We start from the raw sequence: 27,370 nt of genomic DNA on the forward strand, positions 1-27,370 counted from the left end.
TGCTTCCTGACATAAACTATTCCCTTAGGCACGGCACAAGTCTGGGGAATTCAAGTTGTTTCTGGAGCTGTGTGCCCAAAGGGAGCTGGGAGGGAAGAGAGTCAAAGCCCATCAACTAGAATCACCCTGAAAGAGCAGATTTAGGCACTGCCAGTTCAAGTTCTGCCTTGGCCTTCGACTGAAATGGAAAGGGAAAGGAAATCTCAGCAGCTCACCAGCCGGGCATTTGCCTGGGACCTTGAGAAAGCAGCAGGGATCTTTTCAGTGTGTCTTAGCACGAGCATTAATTCACTCTGAGAGGCTCTGCAGGGAGATTCGTGGAGCTGACACTGAGTGAGCTGCAACTGAGACAAATAGATCAGAGGGGGACAGCAGGCTAAGTACAAAATAATTATTTGTGCACCTGTTCCTGAGCCATTTCAGGTTTTGTGCCCCAAGAGAAAAAGTGCCATTTGGAAAGCATGAGGGTTTGTGCAATTAAATAATGCTGTTATGGTTCCAAGCTCAAGCTAACCACTCATATGCTGCTTCTCCTGAAATATTTAACAATTAATAGAGTTAAAAGGGCCTATAACCCATCACATTGGGTCAGGATTGTGAAGGCAGAAAGGCTAAGATCCTACATACCCTCATTTCACATAAACCCTTTCACCATTCTGGATGTGGCCAGTTTTCCTGCTCTGTGGGCAAATGAAAGCAGGAAAAATTAGTAACAAGTAGGGCAGTCTCTAGAAAAGTAAGTTTAGCTTGGAGAACAGCTCCTGTTCCAGGAGATTTGGTCCTAGCACAAGGGAAGAGATTTAAAGAACAGTAGTTTGCAGGAAGAAATTAAGAGTTGTACAAATCTCCCAGGAAGAAGAGGCCTCATGCTGCTCTTTTCAGCCAGGTTCCATTTTATGGGAAAAGCTTATGGAACAAGAATGCAGCCATTTTTTAACCTAACATGATATAATAATACATCCACCACACAATTGCATGGGCTCAAACGAGATTTCAGAGAGAAGAAAAAAAATTTATTCCCAGAAAGCACATTAGGAAATGTAGGAAGGTGTGAATAAAGGGTGAGGTGAGAAAGGAAATGCAAATAAGGAGATTTTGCAAGCTAAAGCGGTGCTGGTTTAAAGTATTACTTTTTTTTTCTCAGAAGTAGAAAAGAATTAGATCACAGAGCACACAGATGGGGTGTGGAGCTGGGCTTGCTGCTAATCGAAGACAAAAAATTACAGAGAAACTGATAGGACATTTGAAAGTGCAAATTGTTTTCATTTATGTTCCCATTCTGCTCCCCACTGACTAGGGGCAAAAGTTTGGAATATGGGTAATTTATCACCGAGCAGACACAAAAGGTGAAGCATTTCACCTTTTCAGCAGGTGAAGAGGATGATTATGATGATGTCTGGAAAGGATTTCTGGGCTCTACTTTCGAACCAGATATTCTCAGCAAAGAAGGTTGAAGTAAAGTTGGTGTCTGAAGGTGTGCACCTGCCTGTTTGCCTGGCAGCTCTTCCAAACAGGAATGTGGGATCTGTTGCCCAACTTCAGCTCAGCCTGAGAGTGGGAAAGCAATGCCAAAGACTCCATCAGCGAGGAGGGAGGTAAAGGTGCTGGAAAGTGCCCCAAAGGGTATGGAGATTTGTTTGTGGTGTGAGATCATCCTTTGTTATGAGCCAGAAAACTGCGGGACACAAACCCCGCTGTTCCCTGGATACACCTGTGGTTCTCTGCTGCGATGCCCAGAGAAGCTGTGGCTGCACCTGGATCCCTGGAATTGCCCAAGGCCGGGCTGGATGGAGCTCTGAACAAACGGCGCTAGTGGAAGCTGTCCCTGCCCATAGCCGGGGGGAGGGAGGGCTGGCACTAATTGATATTTAAGCTCCCTTCCAACCCCAACCCGTCCCACGATTCCGTGATTCGTGTGCGCGGGGAGGGCTCCGCCGGGGGTAGGCGGGACGCATCCCGAGGCAGCCGCATCCCGGCGGGAGGGACAGCGGCGGGTCCCGGCGCTGCGCCCCATCCCCGCGGCAGCGCAGCGCTCCCTTCCAGCGGGGGCGGCGCAGGCGGAGCGGGGAGCGGGGCCGCCCCCGCGGAAGGAGCGCGCCGCCCCCGCCGCCCCGCAGAGGGCGCTGCCTCCGCCCCGCTCCGCGCCCGATCCGCGCCCCGATCCGCGCCCCATCCGCGCCCCATCCGCGCCCCATCCACCCGGCCAGCGCATCCCCCAGCGCATCCCCCAGCGCATCCCCCCGCGCACACCCCGCTCCGGCGGAGCCCCGCTCCGGCGGCTGCCGCTGCCCCCCGCTTCTCCCCTCCTGGCGGGAGGTGGGCGAGCGGGCGTGGGGAATGGAGACGCCCGGCAGCATCCTCGGGGCCGTGTGACAGCGAGCGGCGCTCAGACGCGCGCACGGAGCCGCAGCCGGAGCCCCGCAGCCGCCCTGCCCCGTCCCGTCCCGCGGGGAGCCGGCATGGAGTGACAGCAGCCGCCAGGTAAGCGGGGCTGCCGTGCCCGAGGGGACCTGCGCAGGTGGTGGGGCTGGGGTCGCGGGTTTGGTGCCCTCACGGCTCATTTCTCCTTCTTCCCCCCCTTGCCCCAAAAAACGCCTTTCCTCGAGCTCCCCGCGCAGCGGTGCCGAGGGATTCGGGGCGCGTTCCTTATGTAACCCGGGGGCGAGCAGCCGCGGCCGCTCGGCGCTGGGCGAGGGGCGAAGGGGCAGCGGCGGAACCGCGGCCGAGGGATGGGGGACACGGTGGGGCGGCCCCGAGGTGTCCCCGTTTGCAGCTGCCGTCGTGGGAGCCCCATCCGCCAGCCCTCGGGCAAAAAGCTCCGCCGCGACGGAGCCGGGGCTGCGCCGGGGAGAATTCCCCTGGCACCGGGAATGGGCACCGGGAATGGGCACCGGGCACCGCGGGGAGCGCGTCCCGCCCGGCCGCCCCCTCCCCAGCGGCGCTGCCCGAGCTGGGAACAACTTCAAAGCGGGGAGGAGGGAAGGAGAAGGGGGGACGATGCTGTTTTGGCTGCTCCCGTCTCACTTCTCCGCTGGGAGGGATGCGCTGGGGGCAGGCGGGGCGAGGCTGAGGGGAGCCGGGGTAGCGCTGGAGGCAGCGGGGCCGGGAGGAGAGGAAAGGAGCCGGGATGAGGAGGAGGCGCAGGGAGGGGACACGGAGGGGACGGGGGTGTTCACGGAGGGGTGCCCGTCTCCTCTTGTTAGGAGGGAGAGCGAGCTCGGCATCACCATGGCGACCTGAGGGAGAAAAGAGCTAAATAAATAAATAAGTAGGAGATAACTCCCCCCTTCTTCCACTCCCCCCGCCGTCCCTTCCAGGCCAGGTCCGGTGCCAAAGGTGGGGAGAAAGATACCACGGACAAAACTTTCCTGTCGTGGTAAAAGCGGGCGGAGAAGGGCCGGGGCAGCGCGGTGAGGAAGGGACCGCAGTTTTGGGGAGCCGGGAACTCCCGGATCGCCGTGGCCGGAGCATCTTCTCCGGGAAGCTGCCTCAGGGCTTGCTCCTTACGGCTGCTTAGGATGCATTCCTTTTCCCCCTATTCCTCGACCTCTCCGACAGCGCCGGGGCTCTGCCTGTGGCTGTCGGACCGGCCCGGCCCCGCTCCAGCACCGCGGACAGCGGCGGCGGAGCGAGCCGGGAGCGCGGGATGCGCGGGATGCGCGGGGGATGCGCGGGGGATGCGCGGGGGATGCGCGGCTCGGGGGATTTTAAACGGGAATTCTGCGCTGGGAGGAGCGGGAGAAGCCCCCATCGGTGTCCCCGCTGTTAAAATCCCCCCCGATCCGCTCCCTGCTGGGCGCCAGAAGCCAGAGGAGCACTCACCCTAAACTTTCCTGAGATAAACGAATGTAGGAGCTGGGAGCACAGACATGACAAAATTGCATCTTTTCCACGAGCTCGAGGTTTAGGGGTGTTTTAGAGCGGTTCTCTGTAAGCTATTACAGGTAACTGCATGCCCCAGCAGGATCGTTCACACACACAGCACCCGTGAAAGGAGCCCTGCAGAAACTGTGAGAAATGCCCGGCCTCGGCTGGTTTGCCTGCAGGAAACTCGTGGAGAAATAGCACTGGGAAGGAATTGCACTCTTAGCTCAGGGAGCCATCCCACTGCTGAGGGGCACAATGGCACAGGTAGAGTTTGTGCTGGTCAGCTCATTGCAAAAACACCTCCTGACAGAGCCCTCTTCTCCTCAGACAGCTGGGGACCAGTTTAGATAAATATAAAAAGCAAGGGGGGAAAAAAGTGTTTGGGTTAGTGATAATGCACCAACAGCCAGGATACATTTCTTGCTCTGATGGGTTGTAAATCGTTGGCTCAGCTCACCTATACCTATTTCATCCTAGCAGTTACATATGCAGTTATTACCTCAGACTAGGAAAAAATTAGTCTAGGAAAGCAAACATCATAATTAATACTATTCACTGGGGGAGATAGAGATGGATTAGTCACTTTTGGGCTGTTCGCTGTGTCAGGATGTTCGTTTTTCATTAAGCAAAAGGAATTTATTTGGTCTTGCCTCGGTGCTGATAGGCAGTAAACTACAGGTACATGGAGAGTTATTGGTTTGGAATCCAAATCCCTGGCCTCTCTGGGTTGTGCTGTAACTATCAGCAATCTATCAAATCACACCAGGACTGGTTTCCTGCTCTGCCTGCTTTCCTTCTTGCTTGTAAATTCTCTGTTTCAAAGAATTCTGCAAGAGGCAAACACATAGGTGAGTCCTAGTCAAGTATGAGAGTTAATTGGGTTTTTTTATTTATTCCTGCAATGCCCAGGGTGGGGTTCTAGTGGAAAGTGTCCCTGATGATCCTTAAGGTTTCTTTTAACTCAGATCATCCTGTGATTCTGTGCAGGGACTCCAGGCAAATCCTTTGCTGAGAATAACAAATCCTTTTTCATGTAAATCCACATTTTTGCCCTAACTCCACTTCTGGAGTGAACTAATGAGTTAAGCTTTTATGGAAATGGAGACCTGGATATTTTAATGCTGGGCCTCCCATTTCCAAGCCTGTCCACCAGGGAATATGGGAATAAAGGCCTGAACTTTAAGTACAAGCTCAGGAACTCATTAGTTTCCTGTGGGAAAATGAGAAGTAAGAGAAGCCAGCTCTTCAGGGCAGTCACCAAACCATTTGCAATACTTGAAGTTATTGATTTCCTTACATAAGGCAGGGCTCCTGCAGCCTCAAAACAATGCTATCAGATCATTACCAAATGATTTTGCCTCATAAGCAAATAAGGGAAGAATTAATTATAGCAACACCAACCAAAAGCCCCACAACCACAGGCTCAGTAAAAGACTCAATTCTTTGTGGAATTTCTGCCAGTGCATTTGCACCACATTCAGTTTGAGCTTCCCAAGACACATAATTTCACTGCAGAAAAGACTTGTTTTTCACAAGCATGTCTTTGGAGCCTTGTTTTGTAGTTATTTTGTTGACATGTGGTACTTTGGATGGAAAACAAGATCTCTCCTTCATACTATGTAAGAGGAAAAGAATCGAATTTATATTTTCATAGAATCTCCATCAAAAGGGATATATTCAAATATTTCACAAGAGGTTTATGTTCTTTCTTTTACCTCTCAGGAACTCTGGACACTGTTGGTGTAGGGTTACTGTGTTTGTCATGATCTTCTCATGGAATTTTTACATATACAGTTTTATTCAGGACCTGTCTATATTCTATAAAAATAAGAAGTAAAATAATCCATATCAATACTCTCCCAAATAAATTAATTTATGTCTTAAGCAGCAATGCTTGACACATTGTAAAAATCCCATTTCTATTGTATAATTTCTTTTATTTTCATTGCTGTTAAAAGCTTTGCACCTCTGTTCAGTGTTTCCATCACCTGCTTGCTCCAGGATGTTACTTTTTATATTGGACAGTTAAGCCCTGGCAGTTTTTAAAAGATTTAGGTTCAGGTTAATGTGTTACATTTATGTGGATGTACAGTTTTTTACTGGTGGAAGGCAGTTTGATACTAGAAATCAGTATTCCCAGTATATTAAGTATGAATATTTATATATTGGTTGTGCAGAATGTGATGTTTCTGAACAAACCCCAAATTTACCAAACACCAAACCTAAGGCAAAAGTTTTAATCTCAATCCCACCTGATTTTTTTTTGTTTTAGTTGCTTGGCTTTTGGAGGTTTCCTCCAGATGCTTTGCTAGAATGCTGCTGATGTTGAAAATACAATTTTTATGTTTTATTAATAGCTGGGATAGAAGCATTGAACAATTGAAGGTTATTGAATCAGATTTTTTAACACAGCACTGCAATTTTTAATGATGCCCAAGGACACTGGAGGCCTTTTGACAGAGCCCCATGACTGTGTTGTGGAGTCTCTGCCAAAAGGTCATCCCATCCCATCCCATCTCATCCCATTATCCCATCCCATTATCCCATTCCATCCCATTATCCCATTCCATCCCATTATCCCATCCCATTATCCCATCCCATCCCATCCCCACACTCAATGGGATCAGTCCTGTCCATGCAGGTTCTGGGGGAGAAAAACCTCAGTGATCAAAATGACCATGAAGAAACAGGAATTTTTCTGTCCTTAGGTATGGATCCTGTCCATAAGGAGGCTCAGAGCACCTTTAACTCCTCATTTAACTCATCACCTCCTCCTCATTTAACTCCTCACCCTTGATCTGCCTCACAGAATATCACCCAGGGCCAGGGGGGTTTGGCAGCTGAGGAAACACACCTTGCTGCCATTTGAAAAGCTCATTAAAGTGGATTTTTTTTGCAGTCTATTCACGAGCTCCCACATATGGCCAGCAGAACACCCTGTCCCCAGACACAGGACAAAAAAATAAAGCAGGGAGATTTTCAAGTCCTTCAAAAATAGGCAATTTCTACCCTCAGAGTCACACAATGCCTGGTAAAATTGAAGAACTATAGAATCAAAGAATGGTTTGGATTGGAAAGGACCTTAAAAATCATCTTGTTCCAGCCCCCTGCCATGGGCAGGGAACCTTCCCCTGGAGCCCCATCCAGCCTGGCCTTGAACACCCATTGAAAATCTTCATGAATGCAAGGGCTCTCTACAGAAAGAGAGGTTTATTTATGCCAGAGGTTGCACAAGAAGCTTTAACATAAGTGCTAAGGGCTGGTCAGAGAAGTTTTTTTCCTGGAGTATTACTCAAGAGAGCTTTGAATTAAAAAATAGCCACAAGGCAAAAGCCCATTCTGCTGCTCTTTTCCACTTACAACCTCAGGTTAGCCATTAATGGTAGCTGGAAGTCTGTATCCACAATATCCACCAGTCTTCAGCTGGAAATTATTTACTTCCAAGAAGTATTTACTTTCTTGTCTTACTCTGGTAGGAAAATAGTGGAGGCTGTCCAAGGGCAGAGCCTGCCTTGCAGTCAGAAAACCCTCAACATTTGCACACACAGGAGTAAATGATGATTCCACAGAGATTTAAGGGTTTTTTTAAATAACTCTGTGTGTGAGTGCAGACAGTGAAGGCTCAGATACTTAAACCAGGGAGCCTTTTGTTAATCCTGGCTGCCTGTGACCTGCCCAGCCTTTCTGGCCATGTCCATGCTGACATCTCTGTGGACATACATACCCTCAGAAAAACCTCTCAGCCACAGGAAACCTCTGACTCATCCTAAAACTGAGGAACAGGGTGCCCAGGCTGCCCCTGCATCCCTGGAAGTGTCCAAGCCCAGGTTGGACAGGGCTTGGAGCTGCCTGGAATACTGGAGGGTGTCCCTGCCCATGGCACTGGATGGTCTTAAGGTCCCATCCAACCCAAATAATTCTGGGATTTTATGAGTTTGGGGTGCTGGCACAAATGTAAATGTGAATTTTGCCACTTGGCTTTGAGGTCTGATCCTCATGTTCCCCATGGCTAAAGTTTGGGTGGGGAGAAGTTCTTCAGCACACAACCCATCACAGGCCAGCAGAAACAGCCTGTCTTGATTAAATTCCATTTCATACCCTTTCAGACCTGTGCTGGGTTTTTAAATTCAGCTGTGCCTTCAGGAAGAGCAGTCCCAGCTCTGGTTGCTGCTGCCACAGCAGTGATGGCATTCCAGAGGCAAATGGACACTGAAGATCAGAGGTTTGCACCTCTGGATTATCCCACATTCCACTCATCTGTAGACACTGTTGGAGGCTGACCTGAGGAAACCACCATGCACAGGATTTTTTTTGGGGGGGACTCTCTGGAGCAGAACACTGGGGTTTGTTTCCTGACAAAAGCCAAGCGCTGGCATTTGTGCTGATTTCTCAAAAAAAAAAAAAAAAAAAACCAAAAAAAACCCCAAAACACTTCTGGACAAGAAAACAATAATGTGCAGATTGAAAGGGTGAAACAGGAGGCTTTGGGAACGAGTGGCATGATGAGAGGCTGCACGAGAGCATCGTTAATTCAATGCTCTAATCAACTGTGCTCTGCAGTGCTTTATCACAACCATCCCTGCTTCAGCCTCTCCAGCACTTTGCAGCATTGCAGGAAATCCTCTGCTTTTTGCTTCCCATTAAAAAAAAAAAAAATAATCTCATTGTGCCTTGTCAATACAGACAACTTTGTCAATGAAAGCAAAGGAGAAATTATCGTGTAATTTAGTATTTATCATAATCAAGAGCAGGGGTTCATTAGAACAATGAGCAATTGTCAAATTCTTTCTCAGAGTAGTTATTTGAAGAATGAGAAAAGGGTATTTTCTACCTTCCTGCTTTTTCTCCCACCATCTCCTGCTGACACTCAGAGCCTGCAGCTTCTATCAGCCTGCCAGATCAATTTCCCATTCCTGAAAAGAAGCATTTATGTTAAATGATTGTAATTAAGAACCTCCTTACAGCTCAATAGCTGTCTGGACACGCAGGGGTAATTCCCCATCGATTTCCATGGGGCCACGTTCTCACAGGAAGATCATCAGCAGGCAGTGCCTGCTTTGGAGGTGTGCAGCTTCCCTGGGCTTCTTAGAATGCCACAGAATGGGATCATGGAATCATTCAGGTTGGAAAAGAGCTCCAAAATCGTCGTGTCTGAGCTGTGCTTGGTCTGCACCTTGTCACCAGCCCAGAGCTCTGAGTGCCACCTCCAGGTGCCACCTGCAGGGATGGGCACTGCAAACCTCCCTGGGCAGTTCCAATCCCTGAGCTCCCTTTCCATGGGGAAATTCCTGCTGCTGCCACCCTGAGCCTGCCCTGGCACAGCTTGAAGCCATTTCCCCTTTTTCTGTCCCTTGTTCTCTAGCAGAAGAGACCAAACCCCTCCAGCTTCCCCCTCCTGTCAGGGAGCTGTGCACAGCAATGAGGTTTCCCCCAGAGCATCAATGAAAATGAAACTCCAAAAAGTAATTTTATTCCATCAAAAACCTCAGGAGGCTTCTAGAGGTGCCACACTTTGGTGCCTCAAGGTTCCTGGGATGAACCCATTAAATTAAATAATTAAATCAATGTGGCCATCTACAGGTGCAGAAGGTGTGGGAGATGAATCCCTGTCTTCACAGAACTGTGCCCACTGAACTTCTTTGCACTGTTCTGCATCACTCTCTTCCTGTTTGGCTTATAGAAATACCAAGTTTAAGCTGATTTTTATCTCAGATTGCTCCTGGCAGTGCCCCCTGGGCTCAGAGGTGGCCTTGGAATCCCAGGGCTGGACCCAGCAGCAGGGCAGGGAGAGCACAGGTGGGCAAGGAAAGGGAAGGAATCCTTTTTATCTAATTAAAACCAGAGGCTGCTTAATGATCTCAGGATTGCCATCAACTGCAGCAGGCTGTGCAGAGAGGGAAGGAAAGGGAAAGGGAATGGGAAAGGGAAAGGGAAAGGGAAAGGGAAAGGGAAAGGGAAAGGGAAAGGGAAAGGGAAAGGGAAAGGGAAAGGGAAAGGGAAAGGGAAAGGGAAAGGGAAAGGAAAGGAAAGGAAAGGAAAGGAAAGGAAAGGAAAGGAAAGGAAAGGAAAGGAAAGGAAAGGAAAGGAAAGGAAAGGAAAGGAAAGGAAAGGAAAGGAAAGGAGCTGTTCCAACTTTGGTTTGCTGGCTTTGCCTGGTACAAGTGCAGGAGAGCAGAGCTGTTAGATAAGAAATAAATAAAACGCCTCATTTAGTTCTTCACTGAATGGGAGCTGGGCATTATCAAACCTTCAGCCAGCAGCACTTGTAGAGGGGAGGAGGGAGAGGGAGGCAGCTGGATCCCATCAGAGCCACCCAGTGTGGTGTGTCCAGCAAGCTGAACACATCCCACCAAACCCATCTCCAGACCCAGGGCTGGTGGGATTCACTGCACAAGAATTCCAATAGTTCAGGTGGTTAATCATGTTCAGGAAACTGGATGTGAGCAACCCTTGGGAAGCTGCTGGATTCTGTCTATGAGGCAGAATTACATCAAAGCATAAAGTGCATCCCAAGCCTTCCATGACACAAACAAAGCAGTGTTAAACCACTTCCCTCAAAGTTACCACTAAAACCTGCAAGAGAAACAAACACAACATTGCAGTGACCAAGAAAATATTCCAACAGTATCTGGAATATTCTGGTGATGGTGACTGTAATTATATGTTTGACATTCACAATGTGATTTGTTGTTGTTGTTGGTAAGGATTGACTTACTGTAAACGTTCTCCACACATTCACCACCAATAAACTTTTCCCTAAAACAGGACTTAAAGATTTGAGGGTGACCCTAAACTGCTGCTGCAGTTCCAAATTCTGGGTCTGGCTGAGTTCTTCATTTCTAGATAGAGGAAGGAAAGCTATATCAAAATATAAGGTGGTTAAAATTTAGAAGGGGTGGGGAGAAGAGCTTGAGAGAGAAGGGAAAAAGACATTAAAAAAAAAAAAAAAAAAAAAAAAAAAAAAAAAAAAAAAAAAGAGAGAATGGAAAATAGCTATAGAATTGGAACATAAATACTGCCATACTTGGAACAGTCCATTCCACAGTTCTGGGATGGCTCCCTGGAATTTAGGTGACCTGTAACATCTGGATGTTGCTGATCACTATTTTCTACCCCTTGCAAGTGGCAAATTTGTGTTCTAAGCTACAGCAGTGTTTTCACTGACCAGATATCACCAAAGCATTTGCCTTCTGCATACATAGAAAATATTTTTCCTTGGATAATTATTTTTTAGGAACTGCTCTCCAGAAAAGAAAGAGGACCCTCTGTATTGGCACACTGCATTCTACCTCCAGAACTTCAACAGAAATACCATATAAAGTCCAAGAAAAAAAAAAAAACCAATAATGTTTGCAAAGAGCAGGACTCGTGGTTTGTTTGTTGTTTTATTCTTAATTCCAGCTGCTTTCAGAAGCCAGGTAGGTTTGGGCACAACTCAAATATTAGAAGAGAATTAAGCAGGAAAATCAGGTAGAGGCCTTAGAATTACAGCAGAGGAAAAATTAATGATATTAACATGAGGAGAAATAATAATAACAAAAGAAAGTGGAGGAAGCCTTGCAGGAAATGCTCAGGAAGGGTAAAACCCACCAAGCTGCTACAGAAATAGAATCACAGAAAATGTGAGATCTTCTAAATGAGTTTTAGTCAAAGAGCATTAAAGCCTCTCCCTTCACTTCAAGGGGTTCCATATCAGACCTTAAATGTAAATTTATTTTAAACAGGATGGTATGCAGGAGAGAGAGGTCTGACATGCAGCTTCCTTAACTTCATTCCTTCAGACTGCCATCAGGAATATTTGTATAATCCAGACTCAACTTTGTTCCTTTGTCAGTGTAAAAACAGATCCAGCAGGGACAGGGAAGGTGATCCAACAACACATTCGAGAAAATTCCACAAATACTCCAAACCCTTTCCCATTGTGGTGATTTTAGATGGAATTTCTCACATTTGGCCACAACACATGGTGCTCCCATGGGAGTTTTTACAGCTCCCCAGGATTAAAATGCACATTTTCAACAGAGGTGGATGTGCATCAACACAAACATTTACCAGGAGCTGCACCGAGTGTTTCTACAGGATTTTAATTAAGATCAGCCTGGTCCAAAGCATGGATTTGGGAGTAAATATGAAAACAGATTTCAGAGCAGCTTATTTTAAAATTAATGGCTGTTGGCACCTGCGTGGAACGTCAGTCAAGAGCGGTCGAGGTGAGCACAGCTGAAATGGTGAAATAAAAATATTAAGCCATCTGTTATGTTTTACATGTTATTTTTAGCAATGCAGAAAAAAGTCAGATTTATTCCTACTTCCCCTTAATGAAGTTTTCCAGAAATAAGTAATGCACTAATAGGCTCTTGACAATTTGTGGCAGCAACCAGTCCATAAAAAGCCCATTAAAAGGCCAAGTGATGTTCAAACCATCAAATGTGTAGGCAGGGCCACCCCATAAGTTTCAAGACAAAAAACAGCCCAGGAGCTGGGCTGTGCAGTTGGAAAAGGTGGGAGCAAGCAGTAGCAACTGAAATGGCAAGAAAAATCTTCATTTTGTTCCTGAAAACAACGCCTCAGGCACCCTCCTTATGAGCAGGAGAGGGAGAAAAATCCAACTTCACTCTTTGCAAATCACACAGAGGAAGAACTTTAAATTTCCACAACATTTTCTGCCTTCAGGTGAATTTCTCATTTCAGTGGAATCTGAAGTTGAGTGAGGCTGGACCCAAAGCACACATTCCACATTTCATCATAGTCACAGTCTAAAAAATGCATTTTTGTGAGTTGACCTCAGATGAATTGACCACCATTAGTAAAGATTCACTATCAGGAAAAACCACAAGCAAAAAACAAATCAAAGCAAAACCCCACATACACAACACACACAAAAATGAAAAAAAAACCTAAATTTCAAACCTGACTCTCCAGTTCTAATTGTCATTTTCAAAGCCACACTCAATAAATTAAAATTAGCACTTCTGCTCAATCACACACCAGCCTGGGAGGCAAAAAGGAGGGGATTGGTGTAGTTTGATGCAGCTGGATTCAAACAAATTAATGATTAGTAGAGAGGTCAAAATTAGAACTGTTAGAACTAAAAGTTAAAAAAACCCAGTTTCTCTCCCCACAAAAATTAACTGGAAAATAAAGTGCTTTACCTTTATATTGCCTGTGACTCTTTCCCCTGTGCCAATAACAAGGATTTAATCATGTACAAGGAATTAATCTTGTGTGTCCTCCCAACTTCCAGGATTTTGGTGCATGTGGAAAAATTCTTGTCCAGTGTATGTGTGATTATTACTCTGATTTAACACCTATCATGAGTCTTAAATTAACTCAGGAAAAAAATCTAACAAAACCGCAAATGTAAGAATAAGAACCCCAAGGGGCACCAGGAGCTGTGAGCTTTAAATCTGCAGATCCTTCCAAGGCCAAGCCCATTTCCCATTCCTTCTTGCAGTCCATCCATCCACTCCATTTGTGGTTTTTTGTTTTTATTTTTTGTTTTGTTTTTCTTTCTTTTTTTTTTTTTTTTGGCCAGCAAAACTGTGGGATAACCAAAATCTTGAAAAAACTTGCTGTTGAAAATGTCGAATGTTGAAAATCTTGCTAAAAACTTGCTGCCCTCCCCTCATCCACAGATTTTACCAGACATAGCTGATATTTTGTGATAAAAATCTGTCAGACTGGCCAGCCAGGGATAAATTTGTTGCCTGGAGAGGTTGTGGAACCCCATCCCTGGAAGTGTCCAAGGCTGAATTTTTTTCTTGGAGCATCCTGGGACAATGGAAGGTTTTCCTGCCCATGCCAGAGGTGGCACTGGATGGTTTAAAGTCCCTTCCATCCCAAAATATTCTATTATTTTACATTCTACAGCTCTAAATCCAAGCAGGCTGTTCCTGACCATGTTCTTGTATTTCATCTTTCTGGAAATAGCTTTTTTGAGAACATATTCACTAGTTTTCCCAAGGAGTTATGGAAAGTTAATCAGCTTGTTGTTCCCTAAATCCACCCTCTTATTTTCCTTAAAAGGACAATAAATCATTTCCCTATTACAGCCATAGGGGAATTTTTTATGCAGTTTGACTTTAAATGTTTTCATGTTCCTTATTCTAATTTTTAGATTTCACAATTCCTTCCACTTGGACCATCCTTGTCTCTTGGTGATATCTTGGCTGATTCTCAGGGCTTAACTTGATTTTCTGTGTGGACAGTCCATCACTGGATGATTTCTTGGCAATCTCTTTCAGATTTGTGTCACGTTTCTAGAAGGTTTATATTTCATTTCTAAAGCCTTCTCCTGCAGAAAGCAGGTGCACAACATCCCAGAAATGGGTTTGGAATTTTCCTTTATGAAGTATTATATTTATGAAATCCCTGCCCTCACTAAATATTTTAATTCTATCCTTTCCATGTGCACTGGAATAGGAGTAATTTGAGAAACTTTTAAGTCATTTGCAACAAAATCAAGGTCAATAAAAGAGTTTAATCATTCAACTGGCAAATATTTGTTTTGTGAGCAGCTCTGCACTGCCAGAGCCCACAGAGAACACACAATTTCCCAGGAATTTTGCTTTAGTTACTTCTGAGCCCTCCTTGTTTGCTTCTGATATTTCCAAGTGGATATTTTTGATCCCAGCCAAACATAAAAGGTGGCGGCTGCTTTTGAAGTGACTGAGAGTTTCCCAACTCATTTCAGTGGGAATAAATTGAAACCCTTAATTACATTTTGTCATCTCTATCAATCTTTGTGGAAGAACTTCAGCACAGTGATATTTTCCTCATAGGCATATCCTTGTGGGATAATAATTGAAAATGTGAATTAACTGCATTAACTATCACATAATCAGGGGGTTTTCTCTAAGACAGTCAAATTTCTGATTGACTTAACTGCTGCAGCAGTGACTTGAATTAAACAGCTGCCATTATAAGCAGAGCAAGAAGAGTAGAAGGAAATCTGAAATAAATCCTTGCTCCACTCTGCTTTTGTGCAAACTGTTTTCTTCAGTTTTATCTCTCAGTTTCATGACTACAGACATCTCTATACCCAAAGCCATCAGAGAGCTGTTTCAGGTGCTGAAAGAAACTAAATATTCATTATTTACTCCCCCTCAAGTGGCTGATCTTTGCCTCACCTTCTTTTCCCTTTGCTCCTTCTCCTGCTTCTTATATCTGTAGCAAAATAGAAAAGAAAAAAAAAAAAAAGAAAAAAAATTTTTTTTTTCCATTCAGTTTTTCAAGGCTGCTGAACAAAGACTTTTATCCCCACTGTGCCTCTGAAAAAGTGCCACAGTTACCCTTCAGACTTGGATGGATTTACCACATCCCTCCTGAAGGTATTTTTCCCTTTTCCTCAATAAATATTGATGGCAAAGCTTATAAAAATATGTTAAGTGGAGGAATTATCTTGTTTTGAGGAATAGGCAAATTTTAATTTGCTCAGATTGGAAGGGAGAGAATTCCATTCTTTAGCACAAACCCTCACCCATTCTGGAATAGTTGTTTTTTCTCCACTGAATATCTATTCTGTCTCCCACTGGAATGATAAATTTTGTCCTCAAAATATGAGGACAAAATATTTTGTCCTCAAAATATTAGTCTGAGGGGCTAAGAAGTGCTGAAATCCCTTCAGAACACAAACCACAGGCAGACAGAAAATGCCATTTTCTAAACAAAAAAAAAGCAATTAACCCTTATTAACCTGTGTCACTTCTACAGGCAAGGGGCCAAGATCAAAGAACAGAGTCCTTACTAAAAAAAAAAAAAAAAATAACCACAAGGAGAGTTTATTTTAGGGAACAAACCTGTGGCATCAGGGCAGGGACAGGAGGGTGACACTGCAGGACTCTGTCCTCCCTCAGATCCATCAAAATCTCAGTGTTCAGTGGACACACATTCAGCGGAAAGTCAAATAGGGGTTCTCTCCCAATTTCCAGCATTTTGAACTCTGAAGTAGCATCTGACAGAAGCTTTTCTCCTGCCTCTTGCAACTCCCACAGACAGAGGAACATTTGGAGCTTAGCACGGCTCCAGGAGATGCAGCACACAGCATCTCTCAGCTCCACAGCACTGGCAGGGCCACAAAAACATCTGATTAAAGAGATGCAAGAAGAATTCCACGGCCAGCTCCTGTAAATAGTCACCTGTTTGCCCCAAACAAGAATCTCATGCTAAGTACTCAGTTATCCATGTATTTATCAGGTCACTGGATGAAATCCTTGGGCTGCAGCAGCTCATTACACACACACACAGATGGGCTTTTTGCCTGGCACAATTATGCCCTAATCTGAATAATCCCCATTAAAGAACTTTGTTTTTCAGCTGTCACAAACTGAGGCAGTTCATCTTCCTTGTGGAATTCAGTGCTCCATCCCACTGTCACTCCCCTCATCCAGCAATCCCTGTCTCTCCACGCTGCTGCAGCATTACATAACCACCCCTGTGCCAAAGCTGGAGCCAAACCCAGCTCTAGAGCCCAGCCCAGCCACATCCAGGTGGCTCCTGGGAGAAAGGAACAGACTCAGAGTTCACCAATTCCCACTGGAATTGCAGTGCTGGGATGGAGAGAATGATGTGCAAGCAGCAGGGTCCAAGAGAGCACAGCACCTTTGTAAAGAATTTCAGTCTTTCCTTCAGTAAGGGGGTGAATTTCTCCCAAGGTGCCTAGCCAGGGGTTAATAGAAAACATTAAATGAGCAGCAATACTCATTTATTTTGTTTTATTATTTATTAAAATCCCATTATTCAACATGCACATAAGGCCTTCAGCTCCATTCTGGGCATACAGAGCATGGAACAAATGCAGTGCAAACACTTCATTTATACCCAAAACTTCAATGTGGTGCTGTTGCCTGGAGAATTATTCCTACCAAGAGCCCAGATTTCTCCAGACACAGGAATACACTCACAGTAACACTGCTGTGCAACTTTCAGAGCCCAAGTTAGCAATTCTCTACACGAAAATGTCCCACTTTTAATTCACCCCAGGATTCAGTGTCTGCCTTAAAACAAAGCAGCAGAATTCATTTGGGATGACTGTGCAGTAAGGCACTGGCCCAGCAGCTCTCAAAAGCTACAAAATACAAGTTACAGGATGGAGTTTTTAATAGAACATGCTGTATTTAAGTTGAAGTTAAGAGCATGTCAATGTACATAACCAAGAGCATGAACATTTTAACACAGAACACCTTGAAGACCAAGCAGTAGATCACAGAATCATGGAATTAATGGAATGGTTTGGGTGGGAAGGAACCTTAAAATTCATCCAGTTCCATCTCCCTGCCATGGCAGGGACACCTTCCACTGTCCCAGGCTGCTCCAGCCTTGGGCACTGCCAGGGATCCAGGGGCAGCCACAGCTGCTCTGGGCACCCAGTGCCAGATCAAAATTCCTTCCCAATATCCAATCTGAACCTATTGATTTTGTTTGAAGCCATTCCCTGTTATTCTGTCACTCCAGGCTGTCGTGAAAAGTCACTCTCCATCCTTCTTGCAGGCTCCCTTTGTCAGTATTATCATCTTTGGATGATTGCAAAGTTTTTGCCACAGAACCAGTGTCAGCACAGAGAAAGGGGAGGGGTGAAGTTGGGTGTCTTCATCTTTGAGGTGGCACTTGGGGATGTGGGTTTGTGGCACTCATAAGGAATTGTTGGGCTGGAGGATCTTGAGCATCTTTCCTGACTCAAATAATTCTGAGTTTCCAGGTGTGTGCAAACTTTGTGACTTTGGCAAGGAATCAAAGCCATGCTTAGAATCATTCATGAAAAGGTTCTAAGTGGGGTGAAGTCAATGCATTAGACAAATCTGATTATTCCCCTGTATTTCCTGTATATTTGCATCAACACAAGCAGATGAGATGATCAGGATAAAGAGTTTCTGGTGCAACTCCTGTGCACACAAGGTTTGTCCAGGGCTTTTCCAGACATATTTTGCACAGGGAAGGACTCAACACAAGTGCCAGGTAGTGACAGGAGAGGAACTCACATAATACACTGGGGATTGAAAATAGATCACTCATCGAAAAGGATCAGAAAATCAAATCTCTCATGGGCAATAGAAAAATCCCACAGATTCCAGGAGCTGTTGATTGCAGGGATTGGGGGGAATTTTGTAGAAAACTGCAGCAGATAGGGAAAGTGCCCTCAGAGAAGGGGCACACCCAGAGGAATCCATATCAAATATTAAAAGATAAGAGATTAACTGAGCTAAATGAAGAATTTCACACTGACCTCACAGGAACAAAGCACACAGAGATTGTGCCATAACATTAAAGATAATTTCTGAAAGAAATAGGGTTTAATATTGGAAGCTGAGTAACAACGAGAAGTTCAGCCTGGAAGAGGCAACAGTAATAGGAAGGAATTAATCTGTGAGGAGATCAGTAGAAAGTGCTGGGAGAGTTTTGTGCCACTTCTCAACAGAAAAGAAAGATAAAGATGATATTTCATATGATAAATCCTGTTGTGAGCATGAGACTATCCAATCCAAAAAGGAAGATCCTTCTCTAAAACTGGATAGGACATAACATAAATCCTGATGTGCTCAAATCAATTAAACCTGAAGAACACAATAAAAACCAGTCTGAGACAACATCAAATCTACCTCAGAATGATGGAGAATGAGGGAAATTCCAGCAGGTTGAGTAGAGCACATGTGGTGCCTGTCTTAAACATGAAGGATTTTTGGCAGAAAAAGGAAAAGAAACTGAATTATGGACCACTCACCTTAAATTAAGCTCTTTAAAACATAAAAACTGCTTTAGGCACCAGGAAATACAAGCCAAAATGGCTTTATCAACAGCACATTGCATCAAACCTGCCTCATTTCATTGCACAGTGCATCAGCACAGGCTAAGAAAGGAGCTGAGGAGGGTCATGTATTTTGATTTTATTAAGGCATTACACCATCTGCCACAGTGTTCTAATCAGGAAGCAGGAAAAGCTGGTCTGGGAGAAATTACCTTCTCGTGGCTATAAAATTAATTGTAAAACATGGCAAGGAGGGGTTGTCAGGGGTGCATGGATGGCATGGAAATGTGTGTCCAGTTGGGTCTGTGGAGCCCCCAGTTCTGTCAGATAAAATAATGTAAGTTTAGCATCCAAAATGATCTCAACAAAATGAAGAAAAGGTCTGAAAAACCAGGTTCAACTCCAATAGCAACACAGACTATTGCCCTAAAACAAGACTAATTGGCTACAAAAACAAAGAATAACAAAAAACCTAAGAATAATTGGCTATGATAACAAAGGACTGGAAACAGCTAGAGAACAAAATTGCCAAACATGCTTTAGATCTCCCATATTCCACCCTGGAATATGTGAATCAGGCCCAAGAGAAGCAGAGCATCCCACTGCTGAGAACAAGGATCCAACACCTGCCTCTCTTGGTGCCTCATGACTCTTCACTACCACAGAGCCTCTACTTTGAATTCTTCCAAAATTATTTGACGTTGCTCTGAGCCAAACATTTCTTCAAGGTGTTCAGCACTTCAGGAATGCAGGACAGATGTTTCCTCAAGCTGCTTGTGGGTTCCAACAGCCTGGTTGTGTCTGCCAGGAGCAGATGCTGAGGGAGGAGGAGGAGTAGGAGGAATAGATATGGGGGTTTAGATAAGTCCCAGCATCTGGCTGCAGGCAGCACCTTTATTGAGGTGGCCAGCACCCCAAAACCCACTCTGATTCACAACTTCTTTAATAATGGCTGAATCAGTCTATTATAGAATGAATTATTTATTGAACAGACACAAAGCTAACAGACATAACAGTTAAAATAAACTAAATACTACACAGGAGTAAAGACAAACAGAAAACTACTAGTAGGTATAAATATATATGTTTTTTCTATATATATAAAAAGATATATGTATATATTATATATATATGTATGTATGTATATGTATGTATATATATGTATACATATATGTGTGTATATATAATGTATATGTATATGTGTGCATATATATATGTAAAGGTACCTATTAGTGTTACAGCTAGTGAAGAAATAATGAAATAATGTCACTTGGGATTTGATGTATCTTGCCATCCAGTTGTTGATGGGGCACACACTGAAATCCTTTCCCTCAATTCCTGAGTCAGTAACTGCAGAATCTGCATCCAAACTCTGGGGAGAAGTCTTGAACACTTTCAGTGTGTGTGTCAGAGGCTTCTGACTCTGTGATAATTCCTGTGTCTTTTATTGTCTTTGTAAAACAGTGTCTCTCAGCCAAGAATATTCATTTATCTCTTCTCTCATCTGCTCTCCAGACTATGTAACTCTTAGCTGGAGCCTGAACCCTTTTGCTGGAAGCTAAAAAGCCAAAAAAAAGCTTCCAAAATCCCCTGGGTTTTCTCTTCCATATCTGTGGTAGAGAGGAAAAGGACAGCCACAGGAAAATCCTAAATGCCATCCTAAACTGCCATTGTTGAGGTGCCAGGCACTCCTGGGCTGGGGAGAGCAGCAGGGCACAGAGTGGAGCACAACCCTCCAAAACTGTCTCAGGGCTCCCCAGCTGAGTGCACTGAAGCAGCAGAATGCTCCCCTCTCATTTTTGGGCAGCAACCACACAAAGCAGATGTTCCACTCTGCTGGTTTTTGTCACTGGCACCCAGCCCCTGGCAGGGCTGGACAGCTCTTGGCATCCTTGGAGCAGCAAGGCTGCTTCCTTCTCTCACACAGGGAGCCTGAAACCTCCCTCCTTTGGAATCTGGATTTTGGCAGCTCCTCCTCCACTCCCCCTGCTCCAGTGTGGTATTCCCCAACCCTCCATGAATGCTGATGGAAAATAAGTATACAACTCATGGCATTCCTTGAACCCTCACTGCAGAAAGAAGGACAGAGTTGTCTTTGCAGTTTAACTTCTCAGGATATTTCTGTATTCAACCTCCATCAATAAAACAGGGAAAAAAAAAAAGACTTAAGTGTGGTGCATTTTACCTGGATGCCTAACATAATACACAACTTTACATAAAGGGTTGAATAATTCTGACATTAGACATACGATTTAAAAGTGAAAATTGCAGTCACTGGCAATAAATCACTTGAAGAATGGGTGCTATTAAATCCAGCATTGATAGGTGGAAGGAGAAAAATGATGCCTTAGAGATCACAGTTCTTTTGCTGGAAGCTAAATGTGATGTCTTCTGTGGAAAAAAAAAAAAAAAAAATAACCCCCCCAAACAAACATAAAAATGATCTACCTGTTGGTCAAGTGCACAATACTAGGAATGTCATTGATAAAACATAAAAAATAGAAATAATACACACCTGGTTAGACATCAGATGTCACATTTTCTGTGTTTTAGTTAATTGCTATAAAGAAAGATAAAAAAGTGTCCAAAACCAAACAAAGTTTGGCTGTGAGGTCACACAATAAAATACTAGATAATATAGAATGTAAATCCTCTGGGTGGGAGTTCCAGCAGGAAAACTGAGATGTACTCAGCAGCTCTGGAATGGAACACGGTTTCAATACAGTGCAATGGTCCAAAATTGGCGAAATTTCCAGATATCTTTATAAAAATCAGCCTTTTAAGTCCTGCCAGCAGTCAAAAACTCAGGCATGCAGTGTTGGGCTGGACTGCTCCCAGCCAGTGAAGAGAAAATAAATATTTCCTGCCTCAAATCCAGTTTGCAATGGGATAAAATGGTCTCTGAAAGCAACAGGGGATCATCTAAGGAAGAAAAAAGTTGTTGAAATTAATTCCAGAATTGCCACCTAAGATCTCTTTAGCTTCCTGCAGCCTGGGTGAACACATAATCCATGGGAAACCTGGTTGGAGGGAAAATTCCACTGGAATTTAATTTGGTGCATCCCTTTGAAAAGAAAGGGATGTGTTACTACAGGGACAGGGCAAGTCCCTGGAAGAATTAAGGATTTTAATTGGAATTTAAAGGTTTTTAGCCTTTGTTCCATTCTCTGGGTCTTGCCAGCAGAGACAACCTCCAGCATTTGGGAGGAGTAGGAAATTTAAAACTCCTTAAAAAGCAGTTGGGGGGAATACATGGGATGTAGCCTCATGGATCATGTGTGAAATATCTGCTTGTGTTACTCCAAAGGTTTCCAGGCAGAATTTATGGGATGAACTTGAATCTAAATGGTCCTGATGTGAGATTATGCTCAAACTCTTTTTCATATTTCACTGGACATGTGTAGGGTAGAGAATAACTGCTCCAAACATAGATATCAAATCTGAATATTCTCCTCATAAATATAGAAAACCTACATTAAAAACTCCACTAGAATTATCATTTATCTGTTTATGCTGTTTATATCTCTTTGGGAATCATATACAGGACTCTGCATAAGATATTTTTAGATTACTGCATGATTTCACGTGACTTGCATCTAAATTTAATATAAAATTAAAATGAGTAACTACATTTATTTCAAACTCCCAGAAGCTGGTGACTTTTCCAATAGATGATTCAAAACCAAACCAAAGAATCAGAGAATTGTTTGGGTTGGAAGAGACCTTAAAGATCATTTTATTTCCAACCCTTTGTCATGGGCAGGGAACCTTCCACTAGACCAGGATGCTCAGAGCCTCAAACTTAAATTTCAATGAGTTTAAATGTAAAAAAATATATATTTACTTAAGTAAATAGGTAATTAATTAGTTGGAAAAACAAGAGTGTGTCATGCAGGGACACAGGAGGAAGTGCTGTCTAATGAAGTGAGAGCTGGCATGGCATGAAGCATTCCACATTTTGGAATACTCTCATTAAAAGCAGGTGATTCAAAGGAAATTTCAACAATATTTGAACTCCTGCTCCCTTCTGTGTTGAGTGTGGACCTGTAGAAAGTTGTTTAGCTGCTGGCAGGGAGGACCAATGTCCCAGCAACATCTGATGACACAAATTCCAATTTTCCCACAGACTGTGCAGACAAACCCTCTGCATCAGTAGCAGCCACTGATTTATTCTCAGGTTTGTTCAGCCTTTAGCTAAATTCCACTTTTGAGGGGCAGAGCCTGAAAACCCAGGGAAGAACATGACTCACAGACACATTTTTCTGTAGTTTCCAGCAGTAGGGGTTTGGTGATATCCTCTCACACCTGCAGACCTCACCCCAGGTGAGGAGTTTGTCTTTGGAAAAAGCAGAATTTTCTGGATGATGTCACAGCCTTGCCATGAGAATTCCGGGAATGGTGAATCCATGTTCTGCTGGACCCACAGGTTATGGTGTAAACACCATTAAATATTTGTGCTGCTATTTATAGAATCAAAAAATCACAGGATTGTTGGAGCTGGAAGGAACCTTAAATTTTATCCATGGCAGGGACACCTCCCACTGTCCCATTGCTCCAGCCCCAGTGTCCAGCCTGGAACTGAACATTCCAGGGATCCAGGGGCAGCTACTCTGGGAATTCCATCCCATGGAACAATTCCTAATTCCCAATATCTCATCCATCCCTGTCATTCTCCAGTTTTGGCCGTTCCGTGTCCTGTCTCTCAATGCCCTTGTAAAAGTCCCTCCCCATTCTTGTAAATTCATCTCTCTACCTCTCCTTACACACACCTTTCTCAAGTTCATCTGCAGCACTAATGAAACTGTGATTAATCACAGAACTGGAATTAAATTTTCACATAATTCCATATAGACAGAGTCTTTCAGGACTCACTGGCTCAATCTTGGTCTAAACCAGAAGCTTAGAAGAAGATCAAGTTGTCACTTCTCCCAAACTATTTGATTTATTCATCCATATCCAGGTGCCCTTTGTTCCAACCTCCCTTCCCCTTCTCTCGTGGTTTGACCCCAGCTGACAAATAATTGACTTTCTCACCCCCTCCCACCTCACCAGTGGGCAGGAGGATTGCAAGGGCAAGTAACCCTTGTAGGTTGAGATAAGGACAGAGAATAAAAATTAAAATAAAAAAATTAAAAAAATAATGATGAGGATGATGATGATAATGATGATGATAATAATAATAATGGTACACTGGTATTACTTATAATAATAATTATAGTATAATAATCACCATCCTCTGGTGGGGAACAACCCCTTGGCCAGTCCAGCTCAGTGTCCTGACTCTGCTTCCTCCCAGATTTGTGTGCCCCTCCTCATTTCAGAGCATGAGACACTGAAAAGTCCTGGATTTAGGCTTAGTTTAACACTAAACTGCAGTGTGGTTTTTCATACTAAACCCAAACCAGCTACTAGGAAAAAATTAACCCTCTCCCAGCCAAAACCAGGACACCCTGTAGAATTCCCTCTCCAGCTGGATCACCTCCAGGTTGTCTGAATTCAAACTTTTCCAAGCCCACAGCACATTCAGTTATCAGCAAATACAGAGAAATGCCAGCTCACAACAAATATCCACATGAAAATATTCAAATATTCAATATTCAAATATTCAAACATTCAAATATCCAAATATTCAAATTTCCAATAACAATTGAAATTTTAAATATTTAAATATTTAATTACCCACAATTTGAGTGAAATATTTAAATAGCCACCATTTTTGTCAGTTCTGAAAATGATGACAACTTCCCAGTCCCATTATATTTGCAGTTCCATACCTCTGCTTCAACACTGCAAATCTACAAACTGTTATTAGGTGTTTTTCTCTATTAAAGGTTATGTAGTCAGAAGTCTATGGAGGACTTTAACTGCAAATAGCAAATTTTTCTCCCTAGTTTTCACAGTGAATCACTCTTATGTTCTGTCAGCACATTATCACTTGCAAGCACATTAGAGGTCCCCACTTGAGTAAAACACACAGAATGCCTCAAAAAAGGTATTTTGCTGGAGAGAAGGGGTTTGCTGCAATTCTTTCTCCATATATTTTTTCTATTCTTTTGGCATGAAGGAGAAAAGAAAGGAGATCAATAAAGTCACTGCTGAGGAATGGTAAGGAAAATAAATGCAGTAAAATTAAAATGCAAATTGCAGGACGTGCGTTTGTGCCCACGTGCTTATGTGTGAGAATTTGGAGGGGCAGCAAATTCCATGGTTTGGCTGTGAATGGGTTTGCAGGAGTCACCTCACCCTGGCAGGCAGTGAATCACCTGTGTGAGGAGGTGACAGCACAGCCCTGAGGAGTGCAGAGGTGTTCAAACAGCTGCTGGGGAGAGGATTCCAGATGTTCCACAGCTCCTGGGCACAGCGCTGGGACACAATTCCAAATTCATGTTTCATAGTGTGAGCGAGTCCATCAGAGTGCATGGAGGAGACAGTGCACTCATGAGATACACTGAAGGAAAACAGAGGAAAAATAACCTTAATGACTCCAGGTCTGCAAGATTCCTCCAGCACAACACCCTCAGCTCCACTGCCCTGGTTGATTCCTCACTCCTTGGAGCAATTCCTGTGAATTTAGGGGGAAGGGAGTGCTGCCACCCCGCTCCCCTAAACAGATCATCCTCCTGCCCCTTCAATTAAAAAACAAGGAATGCACTTCTGAGGGACAAATACTGCAAAATCTTTGACTTTTCTGATATTTAACTGAATTAAGGCAAATCTAATAAATCCAGTTAATGACTAAGATTTTTTTCTGCTTTTAAAAACTAAGTGTTTTGTTGTTGAAGGATGTTGAACCCTTATTGTGCACTGCTGCCATGGAAGGTGCATTATAATGGAAATGTAGATGATGCCAGGCCCCAGCGTGTGTTTCCAATTAAAATTCTTCATTTTCTGCTAAGATGTTGGAGTATGACCTGATTAGCTCTGCCAGTTATCAGATCTCAGCTTCTGTGACCCCCTATCTTATTCAACAACTGACTGTACATTTGGAGAGGAAAGAACCACATCCTTAAAAGACCAGGGAAGTTTTCTGGAGTCCATGAAACCTTCCACAGATAATTTATTGTGGGTCAGGGGCAGCACTTCCAGCTGTTTTCTGTCCCTGAATCTCCCCTGCCTGCCCACACATCTTAATAAGAAATAATTAGCACAGCTCCAACTGCAATTCCATTGTAACAGAGCAGGTTGATGTCTGGTTTTTTTAGGTGTAATAACTCTACCTAGTGGAATCCACTGCAGTAGAATTACCTGCAAATTATTGAGGTTTGGAACAATAGAAAAAGTTCTCTCTTTTCATGGAGGATTCCTCAGTGGTGTCATCAGATAAGGAGCAGCATGAAAGCCCTTTCCTAAGCAGCAGTGTCCTTAGTCAGCAGGAAAAGAGCAGTGTATTATTTATGGAAAGCAGGCAATATGCAATCACAGAGAAAGGGTGCTAGATGAAGTGCCAGATTAAGCCTGAGCTTTGAAAATGCATTTTATGTCACACAGAAATAAATATGTCTGTTAGGTCAATTATCAACAATTATCAATTTTTTTTTTTTCATGTATGTTTGACTTTAGATTCTAATTTCAACTAGTGGCCATTCATTTTGAATTCTCTATGAGGGTGGGGATGCCCTGGCACAAAAAACTTGTGGTTGGAAGTGTCCAAGGCCAGGTTGGAGCAGCCTGGGACAGCAGAAGGTGTCCCTGCCCATGGCTGGGGTGAGAATGAGATGATCTTTAAAGTCCCTCCCAACCCAAACCATTCTGTGATTCTGTGATTCTACATTCAGACAGTGTCACAAAAATTCTGTTTTCAAGCACTCCAGCCCCATCAGTCACCCCTCTTCACCTTCTCAAAGACACACAGACATTATGCAGACATTTTCAGCATCATGTTCTGCACCAGCAACATGAAAGAATAGCTGGAGAGCTTGGGAAGGCAGGAGCAGGTTCCCCAGCTGGGAAAGGGAATGTTTTTAGCACAGAGCTGCATACGCAAGGACCTCGCCTGGAGGTGGGTGTTAACGTCACTTTTTAAAAAGTGACAGTAAAAATGCAGTGCCCATAAAAGCCAGGCCAGATGGATCCCTCCCTGCTTTCACGGGTTGTGCCTCAAATACCACAGTGCATATGGGTGTTGGGGGGTGAGGTGGTTTTCTGCTGGGTGGAACACGTTGCCAGTCCTTGCAGTCAGTATTGATGACTCCAGGGAGAGCCTGGGAGCTTTCCAAGGCTGGAGATGGTGAGTTTACACTTTATTGACAAAGGTGTCTGTTCTCTGCAGCTCTGTCCTCATGTTTCCCCTGAGCAGGCTCCATGCTTTCAGCTCAGGGAGTCACAGAAACAGCTTGGAAAAGAGCTCCAAGGTCACTGAGCCCAACCTGTGCCCATCCCCACCTTGTCCCCAGCCCAGAGCTCTGAGTGCCACCTCCAGGTGCCACCTTCAGGGATGGGCACTGCAAACCTCCCTGGTGTCCTGGTTTGGAGTGCAGGTGTCTGCCAATAAAGGCAGAAACTTCTCTTTGAAATGGAGAATGTAAACCCCCTCCCTCCAAATTATTATTATCATTTTGAAATTAAGGGCCTCTCAGTCAAAAATATGGGAATTAGGAATAACAGTTCTTTACTAGGACAAATAAAATAGCAATGCAGTATTACACAGAACAATCCCAACCCTGCCAGAGTCAGAATCCAAGCTGGCACAGTCAGTCAGTCAGGGTGGTGGCACAGTCCCATTCCATGGTGCTGCATCCTCCTGCAGGGGCAGATGTGGCTCAG

At 44.2% G+C, this 27,370-nt stretch overlaps 1 protein-coding gene across 2 annotated transcripts in view; it reads left to right on the forward strand.

Moving 5' to 3' along the window:
• Positions 1–2,300: 2,300 nt before the first annotated feature.
• Positions 2,301–27,370, forward strand: part of KCNJ6 (potassium inwardly rectifying channel subfamily J member 6) — a 149,291-nt gene continuing 124,221 nt past the window's right edge. For both annotated transcript variants that reach the window (XM_079312658.1, XM_079312659.1), the window contains exon 1: positions 2,301–2,481. The gene's annotated coding sequence lies outside the window, so the exon portion shown is untranslated. The remainder of the gene's footprint in view (positions 2,482–27,370) is intronic.

The sequence above is a fragment of the Erithacus rubecula genome (assembly GCF_903797595.1).
Source record: "Erithacus rubecula genome assembly, chromosome: 1".
NCBI lineage: Eukaryota > Metazoa > Chordata > Aves > Passeriformes > Muscicapidae > Erithacus > Erithacus rubecula.